The sequence below is a fragment of the Gossypium arboreum genome, chromosome 4 (genome assembly GCF_025698485.1).
Source record: "Gossypium arboreum isolate Shixiya-1 chromosome 4, ASM2569848v2, whole genome shotgun sequence".
Lineage (NCBI taxonomy): Eukaryota > Viridiplantae > Streptophyta > Magnoliopsida > Malvales > Malvaceae > Gossypium > Gossypium arboreum.
Window position 1 is genome coordinate 104863117 of NC_069073.1, and position 27750 is coordinate 104890866.

General features: G+C 38.6%; 1 non-coding gene across 1 annotated transcript; it reads left to right on the forward strand.

Moving 5' to 3' along the window:
* The first annotated feature begins 24610 nt into the window (after positions 1–24610).
* LOC128292483 (small nucleolar RNA R71) lies at positions 24611–24717 on the forward strand. Its single transcript, XR_008282468.1, has one exon. It is a non-coding gene; the product is annotated as a small nucleolar RNA R71 (small nucleolar RNA).
* The last annotated feature ends 3033 nt before the right edge of the window (positions 24718–27750 follow it).

Below are 27750 nucleotides of genomic sequence, written 5' to 3' on the forward strand. Positions count from 1 at the left end.
CTTTCCCGAGGTAGCCCCGAATGTACATTTGGTGGATTAAGCTTTAGTGAAACTTTCTCGACCTCTCGAACAACTTCTTGAGGTTCACCACATGCTCTTCTTCCCTCGGGATTTAGCAATCATGTCGTCGACGTAGACCTCTATTTCTTTGTGCATCATGTCATGGAATAACGTTACCATAGCCCTCGATATGTTGCCCCAAAGATTCTTTAACCCGAATGGCATCACCTTGTAGCAAAACGTTCCCCACATTGTTATGAAGGTAGTTTCTCCATATCCTCGGGGCCATCTTGATCCGATTATACCCCGAGAATCCGTCCATGAAAGAAAACAATGAATGTTTTGTGTGTTGTCCACCAACGTGTCAATATGTGGCAAGGAAAATTATCTTTTGGGCTTGCTCGATTCAGTCATGATAATCCACGCACATTCGTACTTTTCCATCTTTCTTTGGTACAGGGACTATGTTAGCCACCCATTCGGATATTTGGAGGATTGTAGGAAGCCGCGTCAAACCGCTTTTGACTTCCTCTTTATCTTCAACAAACATTTGGGTCTCATCCGTCTTAATTTTTTTTGGATGGGCTTGCATTTCGCTTTAATGGGAGCTTATGGACCACTAAATCTTCATCTAGCCTCGGCATGTCCTGGTATGACCATGCGAAAACATTTTTGTATTCATGAGTAAAGTGATCAAACTATGCCTAGTACTCTCGAAATAGAAGTCCCAATCTTCACTTCTTGTTTCCTCTCTTGATCGCCCAAATTTATTGTTTCCACAGATTCTTCATGAGGCGAATCTGTTTATCCTCTTGCTCCACCATTCTTAACAATTCAGAGACGAGACATAATCTTGACATTTTCTTCTGGCTTCAAATTCTCCTAAGCAAACAAACCTTCTCAAAATCGATTTCAAGATTCAGAAGCGGGCTTATTCATGTCGTCAATATCTGAGCACCTGAAAGTTGAAATGGAAAAGGAAGCTATAGGGGGACATCCAAGTATTGGAAACAACAAACAAAATGTTATGTCATGGTAATGAGGCAAATGTAAAGATAGGCTATGAAATGAGAGAATGATCATGAAATTAGTGATAACGCAAAAATCGTGACAAAATGCATCTTCATCGATATTCATTTAAATGATAAAGAGCGAATGAAAGCTCTTACAAAAGAATTCTATTATATCTAAGGACACAATAGAAGGTTAATGTTTAGCATTACTCTGAAGACTTATAAACTACAAGAAGCTCCTCAGTAGTCCAATTGTTCAACATAAAACCAGGAGGGCAAAGGTGTATCCTCGAGACATCTTTACTTGCACCAACTTCTTTGTCGATGACACTTATACTGACATTCTGAAAACCCCTTTCAATTAACCCCAGCATGTTTCGTGGATCATCTTGTCCAGGGTACAACATTCCCGCAGATGTAAATATTTTTGACAAATGAGGGTACTCTATCGGTTCCCATTCTGGTTCTCGGCCTAAAGTTCTTGCAATTCTTCTCTCTTGATCCTTCTTCCACTGTCTTCTTCTTTGACGCATGTCAGGTTGGAACCCCAAACCGTATCGGGCTTTGTGGTAATCGCCTTAAAGCCCTAACTATTCCTTGTAGATGTCTCCCTAAACCTCTTCTCGCACGAGCTCCTCTTCCTACAGTCAACTTGACACCCATTCTGGTATTTTCCGACAGTTTTGGCATCGGAATTTTGTTTCCTTCAGCGATGAAAGTGGCATTGACGAATTCGAGGGATCGAAAGGAACATTCCACTGCGTCCTTACTTACTTCCGTGTATGGCGATCGGCAGAGATAGATGCGACAATGTCTTCTTCACCTCGATCGTGACCAAACAGCCATCCATGATAAATTTCAACTTTTGATGGAGGGATGATGGAACCGCTCAGCAGAATGGATCCAAGGTCTTCCCAAAAGGCGCTTATAAGAGGGTGTAATGTCCATGACTTGGAACTCGACCTCATAGATGTAAGGGCCCACTTCCAAAGGGATTTCGATCTTTCCCATGACTTGGCGCTTTGTCCGTCGAATGCCCTTACCATGGAATGACAGGCCTTAAGTAGGACAAATCCATTGGTATTCGAAAGCGTGGCCAATGGCATGACGTTTAATCTTGACCCATTATCGATGAGTACGTTCGGTATTATATAGCCCTTGCAATGAGTCGTGATATGCGGCGCTTTCACCGAGCCTCTACCATTTGGCGGTATCTCATCATCACTAAAAGAGATGAAATTGTCCGCATTCGATTGTTTACCCATCTACCAAGCTTTTCGACAGATATGTTGTTGGCCACATAAGCTTGATTTAACACCTTCAATAAAGCATCCGATGTGGCTCAATTTAACAAGAGAGATAGGCGAGATTCGTCTTTGGTTGCTTGCTCAATTGTTCCACCACACTATACTCATTGTGCTTAATAAATTTCAAGAATTCTTGAGCTTCTTCCTCATTCACGTGCTTTTTAGTTTCTTGTACGGTGGAATTTCTTGCTCGACCTCGACTTCGTGCATCACCGCTTTCCCTTTTGTTTCAAGTCGCTACTTTTCTTTATCGGTTCAACTTCTTTAGAATAGCACCGTCCACTGCGGGTAAAATGACCTACTTCCCCAATGTCTTCAGTTGTGACTTCAAGCTTTTCACCTTCAGGTGTAACGATGTTGACATCGTACTTCCACGGTACTGTTTTATTGTCCTTATAGGGGAAAGGAGATGGTACTTCAATTATCATTTTTGGTTTCACCGGCTCCTTCTTCGCGTCATAATAGATTATTAACTATTCGATTCGGCGCTATATGGGAAACCTGATGATTGATTGTCAGAGGCACATATTTCTCCACTGTCGGCCTCTTTGGCTTTACAAAAAATCCCAATCTCCTTATTGTCCATCATACTTTGCAGTAAACTTCTGAATTCCTTACAAGACTGAATGTTATGCTCCCCAATACCATGGAGCTTGCAAAAACTGTGACCTTTTGCATCTTCTCCTTTGGATACTCCGTTGAAACGACAGAGCAACCCTTTCTCACTTAGTATCTCCCGATTCTCTCGCAGAGGTGTTCGTACTTGAAACCCATCTTCTATTTTGTTGTTTATCCTCCTCTCTCATCAAGGCCACATTCCCTTGGTGTGGTTTGGGAATGGATTCGGTCTTCTCGCCAGTACCATCGAATCGCAAAATGCCCGCATCGATGAGCCCTTGAACTCTCCTTTTGAAAGCAAGACAATTCTCGAGAATGCCTCGGTTCCCCGCATGGTAGGCTTAACTAGCATTTGGATCGTACCATTTGGGTATGGAGGTTTAAGGAGGCCATGTAATGGGGAGATATCAATTGTTTCTCCGAAGTTTTGGGTACATTCCCCATATGACACAGGAATAGGGGTGAATTGTTGTCTCTCAGGATTAGGCCTTGTTGGTCTTGGTTCAATTCTGGGTTGGCTTTGAGTGGGCAGAGTGTTTTGTGGAAATGTGGTGACGGGCCTTTGGTTATTCATGGCGTATCTGTGGTAGGACGGATGTGATGCTTGGTAGTAAGGTGTTTGAGGAGGGTAATGGAAATTCGGGGGTGGATAATTTCGAGGTCGGGGTTGGTTAGAATATGAATTGGGAATGTAATGACTCCCAGTTCCCACCATGTGGGCTTCTGGCTCTTTCTTCCTTACTGGTCGCTTTTCTTGAGCCTTGATCCTTCCATTTCGCGCTCTTGACGGCATTCTCTATGAGTTCACGGATATTACGATATCCGAAAAATCCTTCGTAGCACTTCCCACCAACTTGTCATAGAACGGTGCTTTGAGTATTGATGAAAAGGATGTTATCTCGGTCTTAGTCAGTGGAGGCTCTACTTGGGCCGAGATATCTCTCCATCTTTGCGCATATTGTCTAAAGGATTCTGCTGGTTTCTTCTCCATCATTTGCAAGGTCATACGGTCTGGCACCATCTCCGATACATGCTTGTATCGATCGCAAAATGTCGACGCCAAGTCTTTCCAGATCGAATCTTTTCTCTACTAAGTTGATTATACCACCGAGAGTCAACCTGTTAGACTATCTTGAAAGCAATGTATGAGTAGTTTATCCTCGTTCACATAACCAGTCATTTTTCGACAAAACATGACCAAATGCGCCTTTGGACATCTTGTCCCATCATACTTCTCAAAATCAGGTACTTTAAACTTTGGGGGCAAAATCAGATCGGGTACCAAACTGAGCTCTTTGGCACCTAGTGCGGAGAAGACTTCGGTGCCTTCTATCGCTTTGAGTCTTTCCTCTAGACTCCTATATTTTGCGTCATGGTTATCCGATTTCAACTTGGCTACCTCTGCTGGGTCATCCAGATCTGGAACTAGTGGATCAGCAGGACTAGCCCCTGGGTTTGACGCGAATATTCCTTCCCCCAAATTAGCGGGTGGAGCAGGTGGCATAGGTCGATGTTCCAAGCCAGTGGGTTCCCCTTGAGTGCACCCTCTTTGTGTTGTATATGCGAATGGTGGAGTGAATCCTGGGGGATAGAGTGGATCCTGATCGTGGTGAATTCTTGATCGAGATTCTTCAATGTCAGGGCTCCGCATGGGTCCTTTCCCTTTAACTAGAGCTGACATCATCTCCATCATTTTGGCCATTTGATCTCTTTGCTCGAGTGATTCTTCTCGAGATCTCATCATTAGGTCTCTCGTCTCTTGTTGTGATTTGGCCAGTTGCTCTTGTAATTCTTTTTGAGTCCTTTCCATCCTTTCAATTCTCTCATTGAATTCAGCTTCCATCACTCTAGCTTGTCGGCGCGTTTTATACTGATGACGTGGTTCTAGTCTTGTGGTATTACAACTGCGAATCATATATTTTGTCTTCAGCGACCGAGTATGGGATATGCAATGTATGGATGAATGCATGAATGAATGTACGAATGTCAAAATGTTAACATGTCAATTATGCAAAAATTGGTGTTAATTTCAAGGTAGCCCCATATTTAGGCATTTCATTGATCAACATAGCCTATTACACAAAGTTTCCATTTTTCAATGGTTACACAAATTTCTAGCCACATTGCCTTGTTTCTTCACTTGCTCTAAAACTCGATATGTTCGATCTTTGGCTCGGAGGAATTGGTAATCGAGAACTTGGCTTCATCGATAATTGAACAACTTGCATAGCCGCTTATGAATTTCATTGATCAAGAAGCCGAGTTGCATTTCCTTTTCCTTGAGAGTTCCTTCATACGCGTGAATGTCCCTATCGTATTGCTCACTCTTTTCTTCTAGAGCCTTCAGAAGGTTATCTAATTGTTGTTGATGAGATTGCAGCATATTTTCTAGATCTCGTGTTTTCCTTTTTAATTCTTGATGTTCGACCGACTTTTCGCCAATTCTCGCAATGCTATTTCATACTCGGCGTTCTTCCTTCTTAACTCTATCAAAGCGCGCGCAGCCTTTTCCTCCTCTTTCTTTGCTTTTCCCTTCCAAAACTCCATTCCTCCCTTGATATTGCTAATTTCTTCCTTCCATTCTGCTGTCGACTTGCCCAACCCGCTATTCTTTATAGTGTTTCTTAATTTCTTATTTTCCAAATGAAGGTCCCTTAAGTCGTTTCTCACAATCTCGGCTTCTCTTTGTACCTTTTCAGTTCTGGATCTTTCAACCTGAATTTCAATCTTCAGTTGATAGTTTTCTTCTTGAAGGGCACTAAGGTCTCGAGACATCTTGGCCTTTTCTCGCTCGAATTCTTGTCTTGCCATTTCTAGCTCAGACGGCATTTCCTTCGAGAAAGGATTCTGGATGGGGTGGTTTGTTGTCGAGATTTGCTGACTATTCACCCGTTGCTTCCTCCATACGTTGTAATCTTGGGTAAGGGTATCAGCATACAAGGCTAATTCCATGAAATGAATTTCCTTCCAAGATTTTGCAGTGTCTCGGACTCTCTTCATATATCCTTCACCGTGAAAGCGAACTCGAATCGTGCTAATCCTCCAGCTTGGGAGGAATTGTCGCGAAGAAAATTGCCTTTGGACCAATAGCGGAGCATATCCAACTCCTCCCCATAACCCAAGTAAAGGTACCCAATCTTGGCTTCCACATTTGTATAGCAGCACTGAAGGACGGATCCAGGGTGCTCTCCATGTTATATCCTCTCATGAAAGTTTCGAAGATCGATACCCAATGTTGCTCAAGAACTTCCTTCTACCATTCTTTCTTGAGGAAAGCTTCTAGCGGGAGAATGTTTTAGAAAACATATGGAATGGAGTGCGCTCTACCTTCCAGTGACTTAAAATCAAACATTGAGCAATCTGCACAGATCCGATAAATCGTCCCTCCCTTTTCTTCGACAACTACTCGGGGACACGAAGGTCTCGGCTAGGATGGTTGGGACAGGTTGATTCCTTGTTTTAACCTTTCAAGAAATCAACTATCGCCACTTCGAGATGTCCGAGAATCTTTGGGAAAATAACCGGACCATAAATGGCCAAAGCGAATAGATTTACCCTTTTTGAGGTCGGAATGGTTCGAGTCAAATCTCGTAGGGAGGACCATGGAATGCAAATGGTTTCGTTCTTCTTCTTCATCTGTTTTTCAGCCCATGCATCGGTCATGTCTGTCAGTCTTACTAACTTTTTCTTGAAGGTCATCGGCTTAGGCTCCTTCACATATATTTTGCCGAATTGTACATTGTCGATGCGGAGTAAAGCAGCATACTCTTCTATGGTTGGAGTCATGTCTTCTTGATTGAAGGTGAAACACTGATAAGCTGGGTCCCAGAACCGAACCATGGCTTGAATCAACTGTTCGTCTACACGGATGGTGATCAGGTGAGCTATATCTCCATACCTCTCAGTGAAAACGTCTCTAGTGTCTGAATCCCACTGATTCCAAATTCGAACCAAGTCCTCAAAGTTATTTTGGCGAACATTTACAGTTATATGTTCGGACAAATTGGCGACACACCCTTTCACTAGACTATCCCCCTTTTCTCTCTGAGTTTTTAGAGACCAGTCCCGAACCACGGCATTCTTCTCGGTTATTTGTGTAATTGACTCCTCCATCAGAAACCCGTTTTTTGGCAACCAACCTTTAATCAACACCTTCCTAATATGATGCCTATGATGCATGATGAAAATAAAACAAACAAACTTGGTTAGTAAACACAACAAATATAATTTAAAAACAAACTAAACTACCCAATCCAATTATTTTGCATAAACAAGGTAAATGAAAGGTAAAAGGCATTTTCCCGTGTACTTATTTTGGTGACTATAAGCGGATGAGAGGTTCGGCATGGCTCTAATTGGATAGCTCGTATGGTTCATTATATGCGTCTCGGTTCTAGATGTGTACTCGAATTGCTCGTACTATCATCTGCTAAGATTAGCACGAAGCCTCGGTCATAACCCATCACAGGCTCACGAGTTCAATTCGAGGGATTACATTTATTTATGCCTATGCCGAGGGACAAGTTAACTCACGAAAGCATAAGTCATATGTAACCCGAAAGTATTCACTAGCCTGTGCGGAGGGACGAGTTAACTCACGAAGGCGTAGCGTTTACTTTCACTTAAACGGACGGGGCCCGGGTAAAGAGTTCATGTTATGCGAAAATGCAAGTGCATGGTGTGTGGGGAAAAACTCATAAACCTTTACATTTTACTTAAAGAAACTAAACCAAAATTAAAACCATAAAAATTGAAAACTGAAAAACAACCAAATAACAAGTTAGAAGAAATATTTACAACACGATACAAATGCATGAATTTTGAAAACGAGATTTTCGGATCACGACCAAATATTTACTTTGAACAAGGAAATTTGAAAATTTTGACAAAACGTGTTTAATTCGACTCGACTCGCAAGTTTTGTCCCCAGTGGAGTCGCCAGCTGTAGCGACGTAAAAAAAATTCTTCTTCGGTCGCTAATTATGGTGATTTATTAAACATTTGAAAACCAACTTTCGATTTTATTAATAAAGGGAGTCGCCACCGATCTTTTTTCAAGGTGTGACCGGACACCTAATAAATCATCCTTTTTAGAAAAGAAAACTTATTCTTGCACAAAAATGAAGGCCGAATTTAGGTCTACGTCAAAAGCCAAAGTAAAGTTGGGTTCGGAGTCGATTCATGAGGAAGGTATTAGCACCCTCGCGACGCCCAAAATTGGTATCTTATTAAACAAGTATTGTCTTAATTTTCAAAATTGCAAGTTCAAAGTAACATTGAATCGTGATTCGATCAAAACACGAGAAATTTCAAGTTTCGTTTTCTTTTGAGAAGGACGCACCGTTTTAACACGAGTCGATTGATATTCACCCAACATAGCGATGAAATCGATGACTTAATATTAAATCGGCATGTTGCCTTATTTATTGAAATTAAAAATTATGAGTAAAACATTATTTAAAATAAGAATTCATAAATAATACAAAACAACGATGCAATTAATAATGAAATGTTAAACCGAGAATATTAAAACAACAATATTAATATTTACAAAAAATAGAAATGATGCACTACCAATATAATAAGAAAAATAATATATTCATAATGACAATAGAAAATAACAATATATACATAAAACATACATATACATATATATATATATATATATATACGTGACATACCAAAATGAAAATATACAACATATATTAGAAATATTAATAATGAAAAATATATTTTATATATATATGCTAACGACACTACATGAATATGTACTTATATGTATTAAAATATCTACATATATAATGGACATGTACTAATAATGATAATAAGAGTAATAATAAAAGACGATATATACCAAATAATACATAATAATTTAAAACAAAATAGTAAGTAACAATAGAGAAAAATGATAAGTATAATAATAAATATAACGATATATGAAAATAATACTATATAAAGAAAAGAATATATATACTCCTATAATAAAATATGTGTACTAATATTAATAATAAATATAATAGGGATAAAATAAATATAATAATATATACATGATATGGTATTAAAAATACATATATATATAATAGTATTTGAGTATGTACATGAGACAATATAAAATATATACATGGAAATATACAAGAAGTATACAACTAATAACATTAAGAATATATATATATAATATAAATATAATATATACAATATACACATATGATAAAAAGCTAATAATATGTACATGTATACCTACATACACATTAAGTAAAAGTACTAATGCTAACAATATTAATAATAAATATAATAATAGATATATATGCATATAATAGTAAGAAACGAAACATAAAGAAAATATATATAAATAGCTAAATATAATATAATAATAACAATATATAAAAATAATAGTGATAACAATATTACATATATAACATGATTAATATTTAAAGCTAAATTAAGTAGCAAAATAATATGAAATCAAAGGTAAATCTGAAAAATAAATGAAAAGAAGAGAGAGGGAAGAGAGAAGGAGGGGAAAGAAATCCGGCCAAGGGGGCGGTCACGGTCGATCGTCGGTCACCTACCAATCATCGACCACCATCGACCACCGTGGTGTGGTAGGAAAAGGTAAATAATTTTTTAACAATATATGTATATATAAAGAAAGAAAAAAAACAACACAAAAAAGAAAGAAAAAAGATTCGAAAGAAGAGGAAAAAAGGAAAAAATGCAACCTTTTTATTGATGTTTCTTTTGTGTTCAAAATTTGAAGGGATTTTTGTGTTTTTTTTCTTCTTCAATCTTTGTAAAATCCTCCCTTCTTCCTTTTTTTACATGATTTTTGAATGGCTTTTTATAGCCATCTTTTACATGATTTTCTATTTTTTTTTTCTATTTTGTAGGTGGTGGTGGTAGACAATGGGAGGAAAAATGGGGCAAGTGGGAAAGTGGTTAGGTGGCTAGGTTTTTTTATCTTTTTTGTTAGGTTTTTTTCTTTTTTCTTCTTTTTTTTTGGGGGTTAGGTTTTTTTTTGGGGTAAGTTTTTCTTTTTCTTTTTTTTTTTATTTGTTTTTTTTTTTGGGTTAGGTTTTTTTTTGGGGGGGCTTAATGGGCTTTTGAATTGGGTTTGGGTAGATGTAAATGGGTCATGGGTTAAGGGTTTTAGTGGGTTTAGAGGTTTGGTTGGGTTTTCATATAATTGGGCCCGGGCAATTTGGGCTTCTACAAACACGATTAATGTTCAATATGAAGAAGGATTTGTTGAGCCTGAGCCAGAACCGAGGCAAGAAACTGTGGTGAGTAGAGGTCAAGGTGAGGTAGGTCATAATAAAAACAAATTAGTGAATGTCGAGTATAAACCTCGTGTGCCATACCCAAACGTGACAAGGAAAGACCGCTCAGATGAACAATTTGGTTAATTCCTTAAACTTTTAAAAAATTACATATTAACTTACAGTTTATTGAAGCTCTATCGCAGATGCCAAACGCAATGAAAATTTTAAAGGAGCTTTTAGCAAATAAGTAGAAGTTGGATGAGGCGTCGCATGTGGAGCTAAACGCAGTTTGCTCAGCTATTCTAAAGAATAAACTACCCAACAAACTAAAAGATCCAGGGAGTTTTACGATTCCTTGCTTAATTGGTAGTTTAGATGTTAATAATGCATTAGCTGATTTAGGGGCTAGTATTAATGTCATGCCCTATAAAATGTTCAAACAATTAGGTCTTAGGAAACCCAAACAGACTAGCATGAGCATTCAATTAGCAGATAAAACTATAAGATTTCCTAGGGATATTATTGAAGATGTGCTAGTTAAAATCGATAAATTTATATTTCCCGTGGACTTCATTGCTCTAGACATAGAAGAGGATAGCAACATTCCTTTAATTCTAGGAAGGCCTTTTTTTAGCAACTACTAAAATGATCATTGATGTTGGCACAGGTGAACTCACACTCTATGTGGGAGACGAAACAATCACCCTTCAAGCTCACAATTCTGGCAACACATCGAAAATTGAAGGTGATCGTTTAACCCATTCTACTAAAACTAACAATATGGTGCAACCTACTTTGCAAGAAATAAGTCTGAAGGAAGTACATGAGCCATTCTTAAGCAATGGTAGAGGACCTATTCATGAAGAACGAAGGCTACAAATCGAGGAGCTAGATGAATGGCAGACGCATAAACCAAGAACACATGATAAACCAAAACTATGCCAGAACAAGCTCAACACCTTCCCACATTAACTTAAGGTTGGAGATAAAGTCTTATTAGATGCCGCAGATCCTCACATTGTCACTACAACACCGAATGAAGAAATCCCTCTTACGGTACTTGGCATGTAACACCCCGAACCCGAGACCGTTGCCGGTGTCGGACACGAGGGGTAACAAGCCAAAACCACTTATGGCACCGACCAATTTGACATTCCCAGGCAAGCTGGAAAACTGCGTCGCTGTCGCCTTAAAAAGCATATCTCGAGTTTCACAACTCAGAAACTGATTCCGTAAATTTTCCCTGAATTTAGACTCATATATCCATCCATGTATTTATTTCTAGAATTTTTTGTCAGGCCAATTGGTACAGTTTATTAGTTAAAGTCACCCATGTTACAGGGGTCGACTACACTGACCTTCGCGCGTTACAACTTGAATATCTCTCTGTACAGGGTTTCAATACTGATGCCGTTTGTTTCTAATGAAACTAGACTCAAAAATGAATCTGCACATCTAAGGCATGACTTCTAATTAATTCTGGATAATTTATGGTAAATTTTCAAAGTCGCGACAGGGGACCCAGAAACCGTTCTGGTCCTGTCTCACGAGAACTTTAATATCTCTCGGTATACTGTTCATATGATCATTTCGTTACTTTCATATGAAAATAGACTCGTCAAGGTTCGATCGCATAATTTATTCACTATTTAACACCATTCCTACAAATTTTGGTGATTTTTCACATCCACGTCACTGCAGCTGGCAGCATCTGTTTTTAAGGTAGGCTTTACCTATATTGTAGTTCCCATGGACCAACTATAGTCTAGCCATACTTAGGTCCACATATAATCATATTTAGCCATTCCAATGGCTGATCATGTGACCAACTCTCTCATTCCAAACCATAATCACATCATGAAACCAAATATAATTACAAACCACATATGGTCAAATTCCATACTCCACTTTTACGAACCATTTTCGCATGGCCGCACACATATACATCACAAAGTACTTAAAACAACCGAGGGTAGTCCTATACATGCCATATCCAAAACTCAACTAAAGGAGTACCAAAAGGGCTTTGATAGTGTGGTTGACTTCAACTTCTATGATCCCGAATCCGATCGCTAACGAGCAAAATCTATAAACAGAGAAACAAAGAAACGGAGTAAGCAATTTATGCTTAGTAAGTTTGAGCCATAATATACACACAACCAAGCATAGCATTCAAGTAGCTAAACAATAATTCATATGCACAATTTCTCAAAGACATGCTTACTTCACAATCCCAACTCTTATATTCATACACTAATAACGGCTTAGTTAAGGCCGATAACTCATTTATCATCGGAGCGAATACGCACATACACTTACTCATAGTGTGCAAAGCACACACGAAACGCACTCTTGTTGTTGGGAATTTCTCAAGCGTATTAACTGAAAATTTTACAGCAAGTTCAAAGTTCTCGAATCACATACCTTGGAGTTTATCCGGATATAGCTACTCGTTCAAACGCCTTGGGACATAGCCCGGTTATGGTAACCCGCACAAATGCCTTCGGGACTTAACCCGGATATCACAACTCGCACAATTGCCTTGAGCTTAGCCCGGATATCATAACTCGCACAATTGCCTTGGGCTTAGCCCGATGTCACAATTTGCATTAATTGCCTTCGGGCTTAGCCGGATATCACTCGAACATTTATACACATCTTTGTTTCAACTTCATAACACAACTTTTATGCACAATTCACTTAGCAAAAATATCATTTCGGCTCAATGGCCACATACAAAGGCACAATTTCGATTTCTTATTACTTCATTCAATCGAATCAAAATCTAAGTTTCGATACTCGAAAACTTACCTCGGACATGGTCGAACGATTTCGATGGCTATTCGACGACTTTTTCCTTCCCCTTATCGGATTTAGCTCCCCTTTGCTCTTGAGCTTAATTTAACAAATAAATTGGTTTTATCATTTGAGCATCGAAAGGGGAATTCAAGATACCTAGCCAATATATATACTCATTAGGCATCAAAGTCGCATATGTACGAAATCACGAATCGAACTCAACACATTAGTTAATATTCCTCTTAGCGAATTTTCTAAGCCAAGAATAGGCATCAATATGCTTGCCTCTAACCGAATGCATGCACACCAATTTCCCCTCATGTGGCGAATATGCATGTCCATGTTGAGGCCAATTATGCACTTAATACCACACAAAACAGCATGCATTTTACTAACTAACGATTACATATTGTAGCTCAATACACATCTCTCATGTACTTCATAACCAAACATCATCACAAGCAAATATATACCTTGAAATAGTATATATGTCATGCCAATACATCATGTGCAAACATGTATACACATATAGGTGCAAGGCCGAATCTCAAGGGGTTCATACCCATCCAAACACAAATTTTTTTTTTTACCAATCAAGTAACAAGCATAAATCATGCTCATGAATGCACCATGGCCGAATACATCACAACCATACCCTTTCAACTTCGGTCATGGTTAAACAAAGAGTTCAATGTCCTACTCAAGAACACTAAAAGAAATTTCAAGAGTAGTCAATCCATCATTGCATGCATCATCAACAAGCTTCACATTTAGCATGCAATGGCTTTAACACAATATCAACCTTGGCCAAATACCATTTTTCATGGCATAGCAAGGATTTGAACCATGGCTAACATGCACATCAAGTTAGCAACCAAAATAAGCATGAATCTCATGACACAACCTCAACATACCTTAATCTTGATGCAAGTATAGCCAAATCTCCTTCTAGATCTCTTCTAAACCAAAAAATGGAGCAAAAATCCCTCCTTCTTCCTTAGTTTTGGCTCAAAGAAAGGATGAACAAATTTTTTCTTTCTTCCTTTACAACTCACGGCAATGGGGGAGATACCACACTCACACACATTTTTTTTTTCATTCTTTTCTTACCCATGCTTATTTGTTTATTATTTCTCCCTAATGCCCAACAAAACATGTTTCATGACATGTTTAGCCCATATTTCTTTGTCATGGCCGGCCACCACCTATAAAAAGGGGAATTTGACATGCAAGTCCATTGTTTTGCATGCATGCTTTAATTAGTCATCACACATTTCCCCTTCATACTTTCAAAGTTCACTACTAAGTCCTTTCTAGTGAAATTCACCTTTATAACACTAAATCAATCATCAAAAATGTCACACACAAATTAACACATATCATAGGCATCAAAATAAATTTTAAATTATTTTTATGCCTCGGTTTTGTGGTCCCGAAACCACATTCTGACTAGGGTCAATTTTGGGCTGTCACATGGCATTTTCCCATTCGGTACAGTCGAGGTAAGTCATCCCAAGTTCGACACTTTTAAGGTAAACAACACCCGTCTGAAACCTTATTTTGATGAGAATGATAGTAGAAGTGAGGGGTATAAACTCATCGAACCACCATGACCATTCAATGGAGAGGTAAGTCGAGCTTAGACTATAAATAAGCACTTCTTGGGAGGCAACCCGAGCACTAACTATAGTAACTTCTTTAATATTTAGACTTCAACACCTAACTTACTAACAGAGCTCTTGAATATAGGTTTTCCACAGAGACACGGCCAAGCACACGAGCGTGCTTAGGGCCGTGTGAAAGCAGGGCAATGATTTTCCCAAACACGGGCTACGATAAAACGCCATGGCCTTGCGACATGGCCGTGGTCGAACCTGCCAAAACAGCACTGGCATGCGACACGCCCGTGTCTAGCACCAATGGTCGAACATGTGTACGCACACACCCAAGGAACACCGGCGTGTACTAAATGTTAGACGTACCCAAACTCAAAATTCGCGAATCACACGGGCTGAAATTGGGGAACACGGGCGTGTTACCTGGCCGTGTGCCCCAAAATCTATAAATAGGCTGCACTATTCATTGTCTTCTTCACCCAAAAACCCTAAGCCTAGCCGTTGCAAGTCCACACACCCTCCCCGCTATGCCCGTGCGTCACTTCCAACTTTATTCCTGACGCTTATTTTTCCATTTTTTAGCGTTTGTTCACTTTTTTACCTTTAACTTCATGCATTTTTAATGCTATAATCGTCATGTATCTCACACTATGCTATCATTCAAGTTTCATTTCTTTTAAGATTAGTTATCATTCATTCCCCATGACATATTTTTTATTAAACTCTCATGCCTTACTCACCCATTCTAAATCAATATTCATAGTTTTCAATTGCTTTTTTTTTATTTACCATTACAACTCATGCCATGTGCTAAATTTATGATCTTTATATTTCCATTAATTTCCTAACGATTTTTACACATATCACAATGCTAGTGCCACAAAAGTATGCAATTGAACTTATTGTTTTAGTTAGTTTTAGTAGTTGTGGCTGAAATTATGATTTTTATTTAAAATTTTTCTTCGTTTTACTTTGACCACTCATCAAGATGACTTGACGATTTTATTTGCAGGTACCATGTCATTATCACATAGTAAAAAGGTCATTGTCCCTGCTTCAAAGAAAAGAAAGGGCGCGTCATCTTCCTCGGGTCCTACCGCGAAAGTTCGTCACCCTTTCCTGAGGTTCCCTATTGGGCCTCAAGAAGAACTATTCCAAATACTCCTGGCCCGACCTTTAATTGCGGGCCTCTGCATCGACTGGGCTGCGGTAGAACAAGTTCAGTTGGCTGAAGTGATTCGGGCCCTCCTAACCACCGACCTTTGGGAGCTTTTCTTTGGGATCATTGAGTCGACATATCTCGAGCTTACGATGGAATTATGCTCCACATTTTATCTTCAGACTGTGATGACGAACTATGATGATCTCGGCACAGTCCAATTTCACCTAGGCGAATTAGTCAACTCAGCGTCCCAAAATTTGGTACGGCGTTGGGTTTATATGCGGAGGAATTCAAGGAGGAGAATGACTTACATGCTATCAACCGCCACATCCATCGTTCTCCTTCACGATGCTGGGACGCACTAGTACTAGGTGGGGCCACCTACAATCCTAGCCGCTCCAAGGCATTGGCTCTCCCTCCATCTCTGAGGTACCTACACGTCATTTTGGCTCACACGATTACAGGAAGGCGAGAGAGCACCGACGTTGTCAACACTCACGACGCTTACTTTTTATGGTGTATCTCGCACGGGCACGTCATCGACCTTGCCTATTTCATCGCTCTCATGATTCAGCACCAGACGGAGCGGCATAGGAAGGGGGTCATCTCCATTGGCCCCTATGTTACTCGGTTGGCTCGACACTTCGAACTCCTCAACACCGCCGCCCAAGAATCATCCTTAACCCTCATTGGCCAAATATCTCCACAAGGCATCTCGAGCATGCTTAGCATGAGAATGATCGAAAAGCACCGAGGAACCTACCCTCCTCAATATCGTCTCGCCCAATCTACCAAGGAGGAGGCCTACGAGGACATTCCTGATGATGTCCCCCTACAGCACGAGGACCCCCCGTCTCTGAGCGCCTCATTCGATTCGAGCAGCAGTGTTTTCAATGATTTGACAACATTGATTCTACTCTACAGCAGATTTGTCAGAACCTCCACATCTCATCACCAGTCCCACCTCGCGAACCATCCAGCGATGAAGATGTTCAAAAATATTTATTTATTATTTTATGTTTTAAATTTTTATTAAAACTACTTTTTCTTTTTTATTAGACTTTAGAATTTTATTTCTTTTAATCATCAATTTCGGTTATTTCTTTACGAGTAATTATTCTTCCTAATATCCCCTAAAAAGATCCTTATTTTATCACAGTTATATAGAGCTCCTAAGCTCATCATCGCATAAGGCGAAAACTCCATCGAACGGTTCTCCACGACTACCATGTCCTGATCGACCACGACCATAGCTACCACTAGATATAATATTCTGTTGGCGCAGGACATATGGACTAATGAACCTCTACCACCACCGGAGTATCTTCCTCCACTCTCGCACCGATTACTCTCCAAAACTCCAGTTCGAGGAATTCATCATCAGGAAGTTTCACTTCCCTCCCTATCTTCTTTCTATATTCTTATATATATCTTTGTACGTTGAGGGCAATGTACATCTTAAGTGTGGGGGGTATTTACTTCTGATAACGTGATTTCGTGATAGGTTTTAAATATTTATAATTAATCGTTCTTGAAACTAACTATTATCGCGATGTAGGCAAGTGCACCTATCGAACAGTAGTATAGTTTTAGCAAGACTGGATTGTCGAACCCAAGGGAACTAAAATTACTAGTAATGACTGTCTTTTTATTATCTAGCCTAAGAATAAAAAGGTTTTTATTTTAACTAACTAATTATCTAAACTAAGAATTCACAGAGAATGGAATTGGGGAATTGCTCTTGGGAAAATCGATTCAATTAATACAATACCTAAAGAAAAATCCACTTAGACTGTACTTGTTATTCTGGCTCCAAATCGGACGATTTATTCATTTAACTTGTTCCATAGAGATCCCTAAGTTATGTTATTATCCCTATTCAATACTAATAACATCTAATCCCTAGATTGAATAATTGAAACCTTTCTCTAATTAACACCCTAGGATTGCATTAACTCAATCTATGGATCCCCTTATTAGGTTTCACCCTAATCTGGCAAAATCTTGTCACCCTATGTTTAGGCGCGCAATCAACTTCTCTTAATTATGACAAATGTACTCTTAGACAAGGTCTATTCCTCCTCTGAATAAGAGCTTATCTTGAATCAGTATCCTGGGATATCAAAACAAGAAATAAGAACACATAATTAAGAACAAGTTAAATATTTATCATACAATTCAGAAAATAATAACAAGATTCGTCTTAGGTTTGATTCCCCTTAGGTATTTAGGGGTTTTAGTTCATAACTAAATAAGAAAATATTTCAGAATAATAAAGAATACAAAACATAAAGAAAACTTAAAACTCCTGAAGGGGAAATTGAGGAGAGATCTTCAGTCTTAATGGTGAATCTGGCTTTTGAGATGGATCAATCGGCTTCCTTGGAGTAATTCCTTACTCCCTATTCTGTGCCTCTATTTTCTTCCTCCTTTAGGGTGTATTTATATAGGCTTTGGAATGCCTAAGAGCCCTCAAAATTAGCCTTTTTCGAATTGGACTCAACTTGGGCTCGGCAGGGATATGGCCGTGTGCGATTACTTCAGGCCGTGCTCGAGCCTGCCAAATTGACACGTTCGTGTGGTCTGCCCGTGTGAGGAGGTCCAGGCCATGTTGATTTCATACGTTCGCCCATTTTCTCTAGTTTTGGCCCATTTCTCATTCCTTTCACTCTCCTATGCTCTCCTAAGTATAAAACATGAAATTAAAGCATTAGGAGCATCGAATTCACCAATTCTAATAAGAAATCATCCATAAAATGCGTTAAACATGCAGTAAAAATATGTATAAATTACGATTTATCAAATACCCCCGAACTTAAGCATTTGCTTGTCCTCAAGCAAAATTCTCAACTCATAATCAAAATAAATTATTCTCAACTTATAATTTTTATCGCTAATATCTCAAAATAATTCATAGGTAATCATACATTGAGAATTCAACTAAAAGAACATAAAAGTTTCAAACATTTCAAGTTGAGCATTTTTTCCTGAAAAGATAGGTGTCTCTCCTCATTTAAGTAATTACCTTTGATATAGAATATCACAGAGTTTCAAATCCTCACTAAAGATTTACTCAAATCACTCGAGGTGTTATAAGGACAATAAATGAAGCACTCAATAGTCAATAATGAAAAGTCATTACCATAGGCTTGCATGAAAATCAAATCTCCACCACTGATAAATTGAGATGAAACATCAATCAAAAGGTCTTTAGAGGGTTGTAATGAGGCTTGGTTAGGGGGTGTGGTCACAAGCTGAAAGAAAGGGTTAGAATCGAGATTGAGTTGAAAACTTACTTAACTAGAAAAATAGCTAGTCATCAATTGCGTACAACAGAGCTTTTCTCAAAATATGGAATTTGACTTCTTCAGCTCAGAAGATTACTACTATTAAGATGTATACATTTTTTTTAAGAACAAGTTAAATACAAAGTAGAATAAAACTTAGCTAAGCAACTATTTCAATTCCAATCTCGACAAAAAAATAGGGATCAAATTAATTTAAGGGATTTCAACAATAATGGGTTAATGGTTAATATTAAGGGTAATACAAGAAATAGGTTGTTAGGCTCAAGGGGGTTTACTAGGGGTTAATCGTGGAGGTAGGCTTTTCATGGCATGAGTGGGTTAATCCTAAGTGCCTTTCTCATTTTGACATATCAAATCAAATGGTGTGGTCTTGACATGCATAATCAAGCAAGTTTTAAAATAACAGTTCAATGCTAACGCACTCAAAGTAATAATAAAAGTGAGCATGAAAGAATAAATAGATGCTCAAAAGGCTCAAAAGGCTCAAGAATCTCACAAAAATTATGGCTTTTTGATGTTTAAAACTTGTGAATTCTATCTCAAAGTAATACCTAAACTTTAGGGAAACAACCTAAGATTTTAAATTCTTAAAAATCAACTTACCATGCTTGATTCTCTAATCTCTTGAGGTTTAAACAATCAATGCATAAATGCCTATGTTTTAATTCAAGATATATCAACAAAAATCATAAATCAATCAAAATTTATCCTAAATATGATATGAGAGCTTTTCAAGAGAACAAGGTAGTCATTCAGGGATTTTTCTGATAATGAAATAAATACCCCCCACACTTAAGATGTATATTGTTCTCAATGTACAAAGATAGATATTAGAGTATAAAAATAAGATAGGGAGACAAGTGAAACTTCATGTATGATGAATTCCTCGAATTGGAGTTTTAGAGAGTAATTGGTTCGAGAGTGGAGGAGGATACTCCGGTGATCGTAGAGGTTCATTAGTCCATAAGTCTTATGCCAAAAGAATATTATATCTAGTGGTAGCTATGGTCGTGGTCGATCAGGACATGGCAATCGTGAAGAACCTTTCTCGGTGGAGTTGTTAGTTCCCATGCGATGATGAACTTAAGAGCTCTATATAACTATGATAAAATTAGGAACTTTTTAGGGGATATTAGGAAGAATAATTACTTATAAAGAAATAACCAAAATTGATAATTAAAAATAAAATTATAAAATCTAATAAAAATAAAAAGTAGTTTTAATAAAAATTAAAAACATAAAATAATAAATAAATGTTTTTAAACATCTTCATCGCCGGATGGTTCATGAGGTGGGTCTGGCGATGAGATGTTGAGGTACTGACAAATCTCCTGTAGAGTAGCATCAATGTTGTCAAATTATTGAAAACACTGCTGCTCAAATCTAGTGACGCGCCTAGAGATGTCAGCATATAAAGCTGCCGCATGAACTGGACGAGAGGGTAGTGGTGGCTGAGTCGGTGGGTCCTCGTGCTGTGGAGGGACATCATCAGGAATGTCCTCGTAAGCCTCCTTCTCGGTAGATTGGGCTAGACGATATTGGGGAGGTTAGGTTTCTCCTCATGCTATGCATGCTCAAGATACCTTGTGGAGACATCTGGCCGATGAGGGTAAAGGATGATTCTTGGGCCGTGGTGCTGAGGAGCCCGAAGTGTCGAGCCAACTGAGTAACATAGGAGCCAATAGAGATGAACCCCTTCCTATGCCGCTCCGTCTGGTGCTGAATCGTGAGGGCGATGAAATAGGCAAGGTCGATGACGTGCCCGTGCGACATACACCACAAGAAGTAGGCATCGTGAGTGTTGACGACGCCAGTGCTCTCTCGCCTCCCTGTAATCGTGTGAGCCAAAATGGTGAGTAGGCACCTCAGGAATGGTGGGAGAATTGATGCCTTGGAGCGGCTAGGATTGTAGGAGGCTGTTCCAAGGGCCAAAGTGTATCAGCACTTCGAGGGAGAGAAATGTATGTGGCGAGTGAGAGCATGTAGTTCATTCTCCTCCTTAAACTCCTTCGTATATAAGCCCAGTGCAGCACCGAACTCTAGGACGCTTAGCTGGCAGACTAACCTGCCTAGGCAAAATTGGACCGTACCGGGATCATCGTAATTCGTCATTACGGTCTAAAGATGGAACGTTGATCATAGTTCCATCGTGAGCTCGAGGTATGTTGGTTCAATGATCCCAAAGAACAGCTCTCAAGGGTCGATGGTTAGGAGGGCCTGAATTGCATCAGCCAACTGAACTTGCTCTACGGTAGCCTAGTCGATACAGCAGCCCGCAATTAAAGGTCAAGCCCGAAGAATTTGGAAAAGCTCTTCTTGAGGCCTTCGGGGGAATTGCAGGAGAGGGTGACGAATTTAACGTGGTTGGACCCGCGGAAGATGACGCTCCCTTCCTCTTCTTCGAAGCAGGTATAGCGATTTTCTTTCCTCGTGAAGACGAAATGGTACCTGCGATCAAAAACAATTAATTCATTTTGAGAAATGATCAAAGTAAAATGAAGATAATTTGTAAATAACAATCATAATTTCAGCAACTACTAAGACTAACAAGTTAATCAAAGCAATCAATTGTATGGCATAAAAATGGCAACGAATTTCATGGAATGCAACATGTGTGATGGATGACAAATCACTAAAGGCATGAGTATATACATTGTTCTAATTATGAATATTTAATTCTAACTAATCAAATAAAGTAGAGAAATCATATAATGAGTAAGAATTTTAACATGAGAAAGATAATAACTATTCTAGATATAACATTTGTATGATAAAAATAAGAAAGGAACATAAAAAATTTCATATTATTATAATAAATAGCCCTAGAAATTAGTAAGAATAAACGAGAAAAGAGTGAACAAATGCTAGAAAGAGGAGAATGGGCGTCAAAAATGGAGTTGGAGGCAGCGCACGGGCGTGGCAAGGAGGCCGTGTGGAATTGCAACGGCTAGGGTTAGGGTTTTTGAGTGGGGAAGACAATGAATAGTGCAGGGTATTTATAGATTTTGGGACACACGGCCAGGTAACAAGCCCGTGTTCCCCAATTTCAGCCCGTGTGATGCGCGAATTTTGAATTTGGGCGCGTCTGACATTGAGTACACGCCCGTGTTCCTTGGGCGTGTGGGTGCACACAGCAGTGTCGCACGGCCGTGTCTAACGTTGTTCACTTCTCCCATGCCCGTGTATTAAGACCCACGCCCGTGTCAATCTAACAGGTTCGACCACGGGTGCTAGACACGGGCGTGTTGCATGCACGTGCTGTTTTAACAGGTTCACCCACGGTTCTTCCACACAGGCGTGTCTCACCCCCGTGTTGTTTTGGCAGGTTCAACCACGGTCATGTCGTACAGCCGTGGCATTTTATCGTAGCCCGTGTTTAGGAAAAATTATTGTCCTGTTTTCACATGGCCCTAAGTACGCCCGTGCTCTTGGCCGTGTCCCTGTGGAAAACCTATATTCAAGCGCTCTGTTAGTAAGTTAGATGTTGAAGACTAAATTTTAAAGAAGTTAATTCAGTTAGTGCTCGGGTTGCCTCCCGAAAAGCGCTTATTTATAGTCTAAGCTCGACTTACCTCTCTGATGAATGATCATGGTGGTTTGAGGAGTTTATACTCCTCATTCCTACTATTAACCTCAAAAAAATAAGGTTTTAAACGGGTGTTGTTTACCTTAAAAGTGCCGAACTTGGGATGACTCACCTCGACCGTACCGAATGGTAAAATGCTGAGTACCATAAGAGGGATTTCTTCATTCGATATGGTAGTGACAATATAGGGATCTGTGGCATCTAACAAGACTTTATCTCCAACCTTAAGTTGATTTGGAAAGGGATTGAGCTTGTTCTGTCGTAGATTCGATTTGTCAAGCTTTTCGATTTATGCATCTGCCATTCATCTAGCTCCTAGATTTTTAGCCTTCAATCTTCATGAATGGGTCCTCTACTATTTCTTGAGAATGGTTCATGTACTTCCTTCAGACTCATTTCCCGCAAAAAAGGTTGCACCATATTGTTAGTTTTAGAGAATGGTTTAGACGATCACCTTCAATTTCCATTGTGTTGCTAGAATTACGAGCTTGAAGGGTGATTGTTTCATCTCCCACACAGAGTGTAAGTTCACCTATTCCAACATCAATAATTGTTTTAGCAGTTGCTAAAAAGGGCCTTCCTAGAATTAAGGGAGTGTTGCTATCCTCCTCTATGTCTAGAACAATGAAGTCAACAGGAAATATAAATTTATCGATTTTAACTAGCACATCTTCAATAATACCCATAGGAAATCTTATAGTTTTATCTGCTAATTGAATACTCATCCTAGTCTGTATAATTATTTGAACATTTTGTAAAGCATGATGTTAATACTAGCCCCCAAATCAGCTAATGCATTATTAACATCTAAACTACCAGTTAAGCAAGGAATTGTAAAACTCCCTAGATATTTAAGTTTGTTGGGTAGTTTATTCTGGAGAATAGCTGAGCAAACTACATTTAGCTTCTCATGCTATGCCTCGTCCATCTTCCGCTTATTTGCTAAAAGCTCCTTTAAAAATTTCATTGCATTTGGCATCTGTGATAGAGCTTTAATAAACGGTAAGTTAATATGTAATTTTTTTAAGAGTTTAAGGAATTTACCAAATTGTTCATCTGAGCGGTCTTTCCTTGTCGCGTTAGGGTATGGCACACGAGGTTTATATTCGACATTCACCGATTTGTTTTTATTGTGATCTACCTCACCTTGACCTTTACTTACAACAGTTTCTTGGCTCGGTGCTGGCTCAAGCTCAACAAATCCTTCTTCATCTTGAACATTATTCGCATTGAGTTGTTCCCTTGGGTAAGGTTCAGTATTACTTGGCAAGCTCCCTTGTGGTCGTTCGGAGATTAGTTTGGAAAGTTGCCCTATCTGAGTTTCGAGCCCTTAGATCGACGCTTGTTGATTTTTAAGTGCTGTCTCGATGTTCTGGAAACAGGTTTTTGACATCGAGATAAACTTTGTAAGCATCTCTTCAAGGTTCAGTTTCTTTTCTTGTTGGTAGGGTGGTTGTTGGTAGCCTGGAGGTGGTTGTGGTCTTTGATTTCTTTGACTGCCCCACAAGAAATTGGGGTGGTTCCTCCAACCTGCATTGTAAGTGTGACTATATGGAATGTTTTGAGGTCGACGATTATTACTCATGTAATTTAATTGCTCATTATCGATGTTGTGGCCATAAGGTTGGTATTCCGAATGGCTTGTTCCACCTCCACTTGCTTCGCACTGTATTACTAGGTGAACCTATGAAGAACTAAGAAAACCATCAATCTTTTTATTTAGAAGTTCTACCTGGTTTGATAGCATAGTAATCGAATTGACATTATAAACGCCTACTGTTTTAGTTGGTTTTATCCTCATGACTTGCCACTGATAGTTATTCAGTGACATCTCCTCTATAAACTCATAAGCATCTTCAGGTGTTTTATTATTGATGGTTCCACCAGCAGCTGCGTCAACCATTTGCCGAGTCGAAGAATTTGAACCTGAAGCCAAAGCGGTAACCCATGGTGAGGGCACCTTCTCAATAAGTCCTTGTATCTCTCCCATGCATCGTAAAGAGTTTCTAAGTCCATCTACACAAACGAAGAGATATCATTACGTAATTTGGTCGTTTTAGCCTGCGGGAAATATTTTAATAGAAATTTTTCGATAATTTGTTCCCAAGTAGTGATTGACCCTCGTGGTAATGAGTTCAACCACTGTTTAGCTTTGTTCTTCAATGAAAAAGGGAATAACCGAAGACGAATGGCATCATCAGAAACACCATTAATTTTAAATGTACCGCATAGTTCTAAGAAGTTGGCTAAATTAGCGTTGGGATCCTCATCCTACAAACCATCAAACTGAACAAATTGTTGTATCATTTGAATAGTGTTAGGTTTTAGTTCAATAGTATTTGCAGCTACAGCAGGTCGAACTATGCTCGATTCAGTTCCTGTTAAATAAGGTTTAGCATAATCATACATAGTGCGTGGAGTAGGATTTTGATTAACCGTAATTGCAGAAGGTAGCTGATTGTCTTAGTTTTCAGCCATCTCTGCGGTTGGGGTTTGAGTATCGTTCTCTTGCTCGTTCTCTGTGTATCTTAAGCTTCGCCTTATTTCTCTTTGGTTCCTGCAAACTGTGCGATTGATTTCTTCGTCAAAAGGTAGTGGTCCTAACGGGTTTCTTCTAGTTATAAATTATAAAAACTTGCCAAGAGAAGGAAAAAATAAGAAATTAAATTAAATTAAATTGCAAGAGAAATAAATGGCTAAAGTAATAAAAATTGAGTGTTCCTAATATCTTAGTTCCCCGGCAACGACGCCAAAAACTTGATCGCGTGATTTCGTGATAGGTTTTAAATATTTATAATTAATCATTCTTGAAACTAACTATTATCGCGATGTAGGCAAGTGTACCTATCGAACAGTAGTATAGTTTTAGCAAGACCGGATTGTCAAACCCAAGGGAACTAAAAGTACTAGTAATGACTGTCTTTTTATTATCTAGCCTAAGAACAAAGAGGTTTTTGTTTTAAATAACTAATTATCTAAACTAAGAATTCACAGAGAATTGAATTGGGGAATTGCTTTTGGGAAAATCGATTCAATTAAGACAATACCTAAAGAAAAATCCACCTAGATTGTACTTGTTATTCTTGTAACGCCCCCACGCCCGAAACCGTCACCGGAGTCGAGCTTGAGGAGTTGCCAAACATAATTTATCAAATTAAGAACTTCAAATCTTTTGTTTCTACATTCACAGCTTTCTAGCTACTCGCGTCACATTTACAAGAAAAATCATATCTCGAATTACGAAACTCAAAATCAGGATCCGTAAATTTTCCCTAAATTTAGACTCATATATCTATTTACTGATTTTTTTCTAGAATTTTTAGTTGGGCCAAGTAGTACAGTTTATTAGTTAAAGTCTCCCCTGTTTCAGGGTTTGACTACTCTGACCTCTGTGTATTACGAATCAGATATCTCCCTTTACAGAGCTTCAATGACTATGCCGTTTGTCTCTAATAAAACTAGACTCAATAAGGAATCTGTAAATATAAAGCATGGCTTATAATTATCTTTGTAAAATTTATGGTGAATTTCCAAAATCAGAATAGGGGATCCAGAAATTGCTCTGGCCCTGTTTCACAAAAATTTAAACATCTCATAAAATATAGCTCATATACCTGTTTCGCTTCATCCATATGAAAATAGACTCATCAAGCTTCGATTACATAACTTATTCATTATTTAATTCCATTTATACTATTTTTACTGATTTTTCAAATTCATGTCATTGCTGCAGCAATATTCTGTTTTAAGGCAAATTTCATCTTTTCATGAGTTATTATGAACTGGATAACCTATTAAACTTCCATGATATCAAACATGATCTAAATTTAACCATCACCATGACTTATCAATATCAAACATTTTCTCAACCAATCATGGCCATATCATAAAATTATTTACACAAAATAAATATATTGCTATACATGCCATACTTAAGTTTTACAAGCCATTTACCTAGATGAAAGTCCTTTGGATAGTGTGATCGAACCTTCGACCGTCCCGATTCCCGAGCTGGCTTGTTCAAAACTACAGTAAATAAAGAGGAGGGAGTAAGCATAAATGCTTAGTAAGTTCATATGTAAATAACAAGTAACATAACAATACAAATATACCAAACAACTTTAGCATGGTATCACCAAAACATATATCATATTTCTAAACATCATTCATCATCTTACTACCTTATCGTTGTTGTATCTATTATCAACCCGAGGGTTAAGAACATACCTGTCCAAAGTGTCCATTTCACAACACTTACCAAAATGTCGCTTGCATCTTAAGTGTTCTTTCATTTCACTAGAAATTTCACCCGTTGAACACATCGAATACAACTCGGATACGGATAATTTGCACATAAGTGCCTCATATGTAATCAAGAAATCATGTAACCCGCCCTAAGTGAACTCGGACTCAACTCAACGAGCTCAGGCGTTCGCATCCATAAGTGAACTCGGACTCAACTCAACGAGTTCGGATGCCTAGTTACATTTCACGAACTCGGACTCAACTCAACGAGTTCGGACATTCGCATCCATAAGTGAACTCGGACTCAACTCAACGAGTTCGGATGCTCAACCATCCTAGTGACATGTCACTTGTATCCTAATCTATTCCTAAGGTTCAAACGGGCTTTTTTCCTCGATCTCACATTGCCGTCTTCCATGGAATATCGGAACCGATACTCGGTAGCAATTCATATTTATCAAGTAGTAAACATAGTTTGCATATTACTCAACATTAACCACAAAGCATAATATTTCACGATAAAAAATCAGCATATCATATAATTAACATCAATAACTTAAAATAACAATTATGCTACATTATTTACACATGAACTTACCTCGTATCTAAAATTACTACTTTTACCATTTCGTCCACAACTTGGTATTTTTCCATTTTAGCCCAAATTTCAGTTTTCCTTGCTCTATCATTTAAAATATAGTCTAATTAGGACTCACATTATTCAAATTGACCCAAAATCATATTTTGGCAAAATTATAGTTTTGCCCCTAAACTTTTGCATATTTACACTTTTGCCCCAAAGCTCGTAAATTAAACTTCAGCCTATTTTCTTATGTT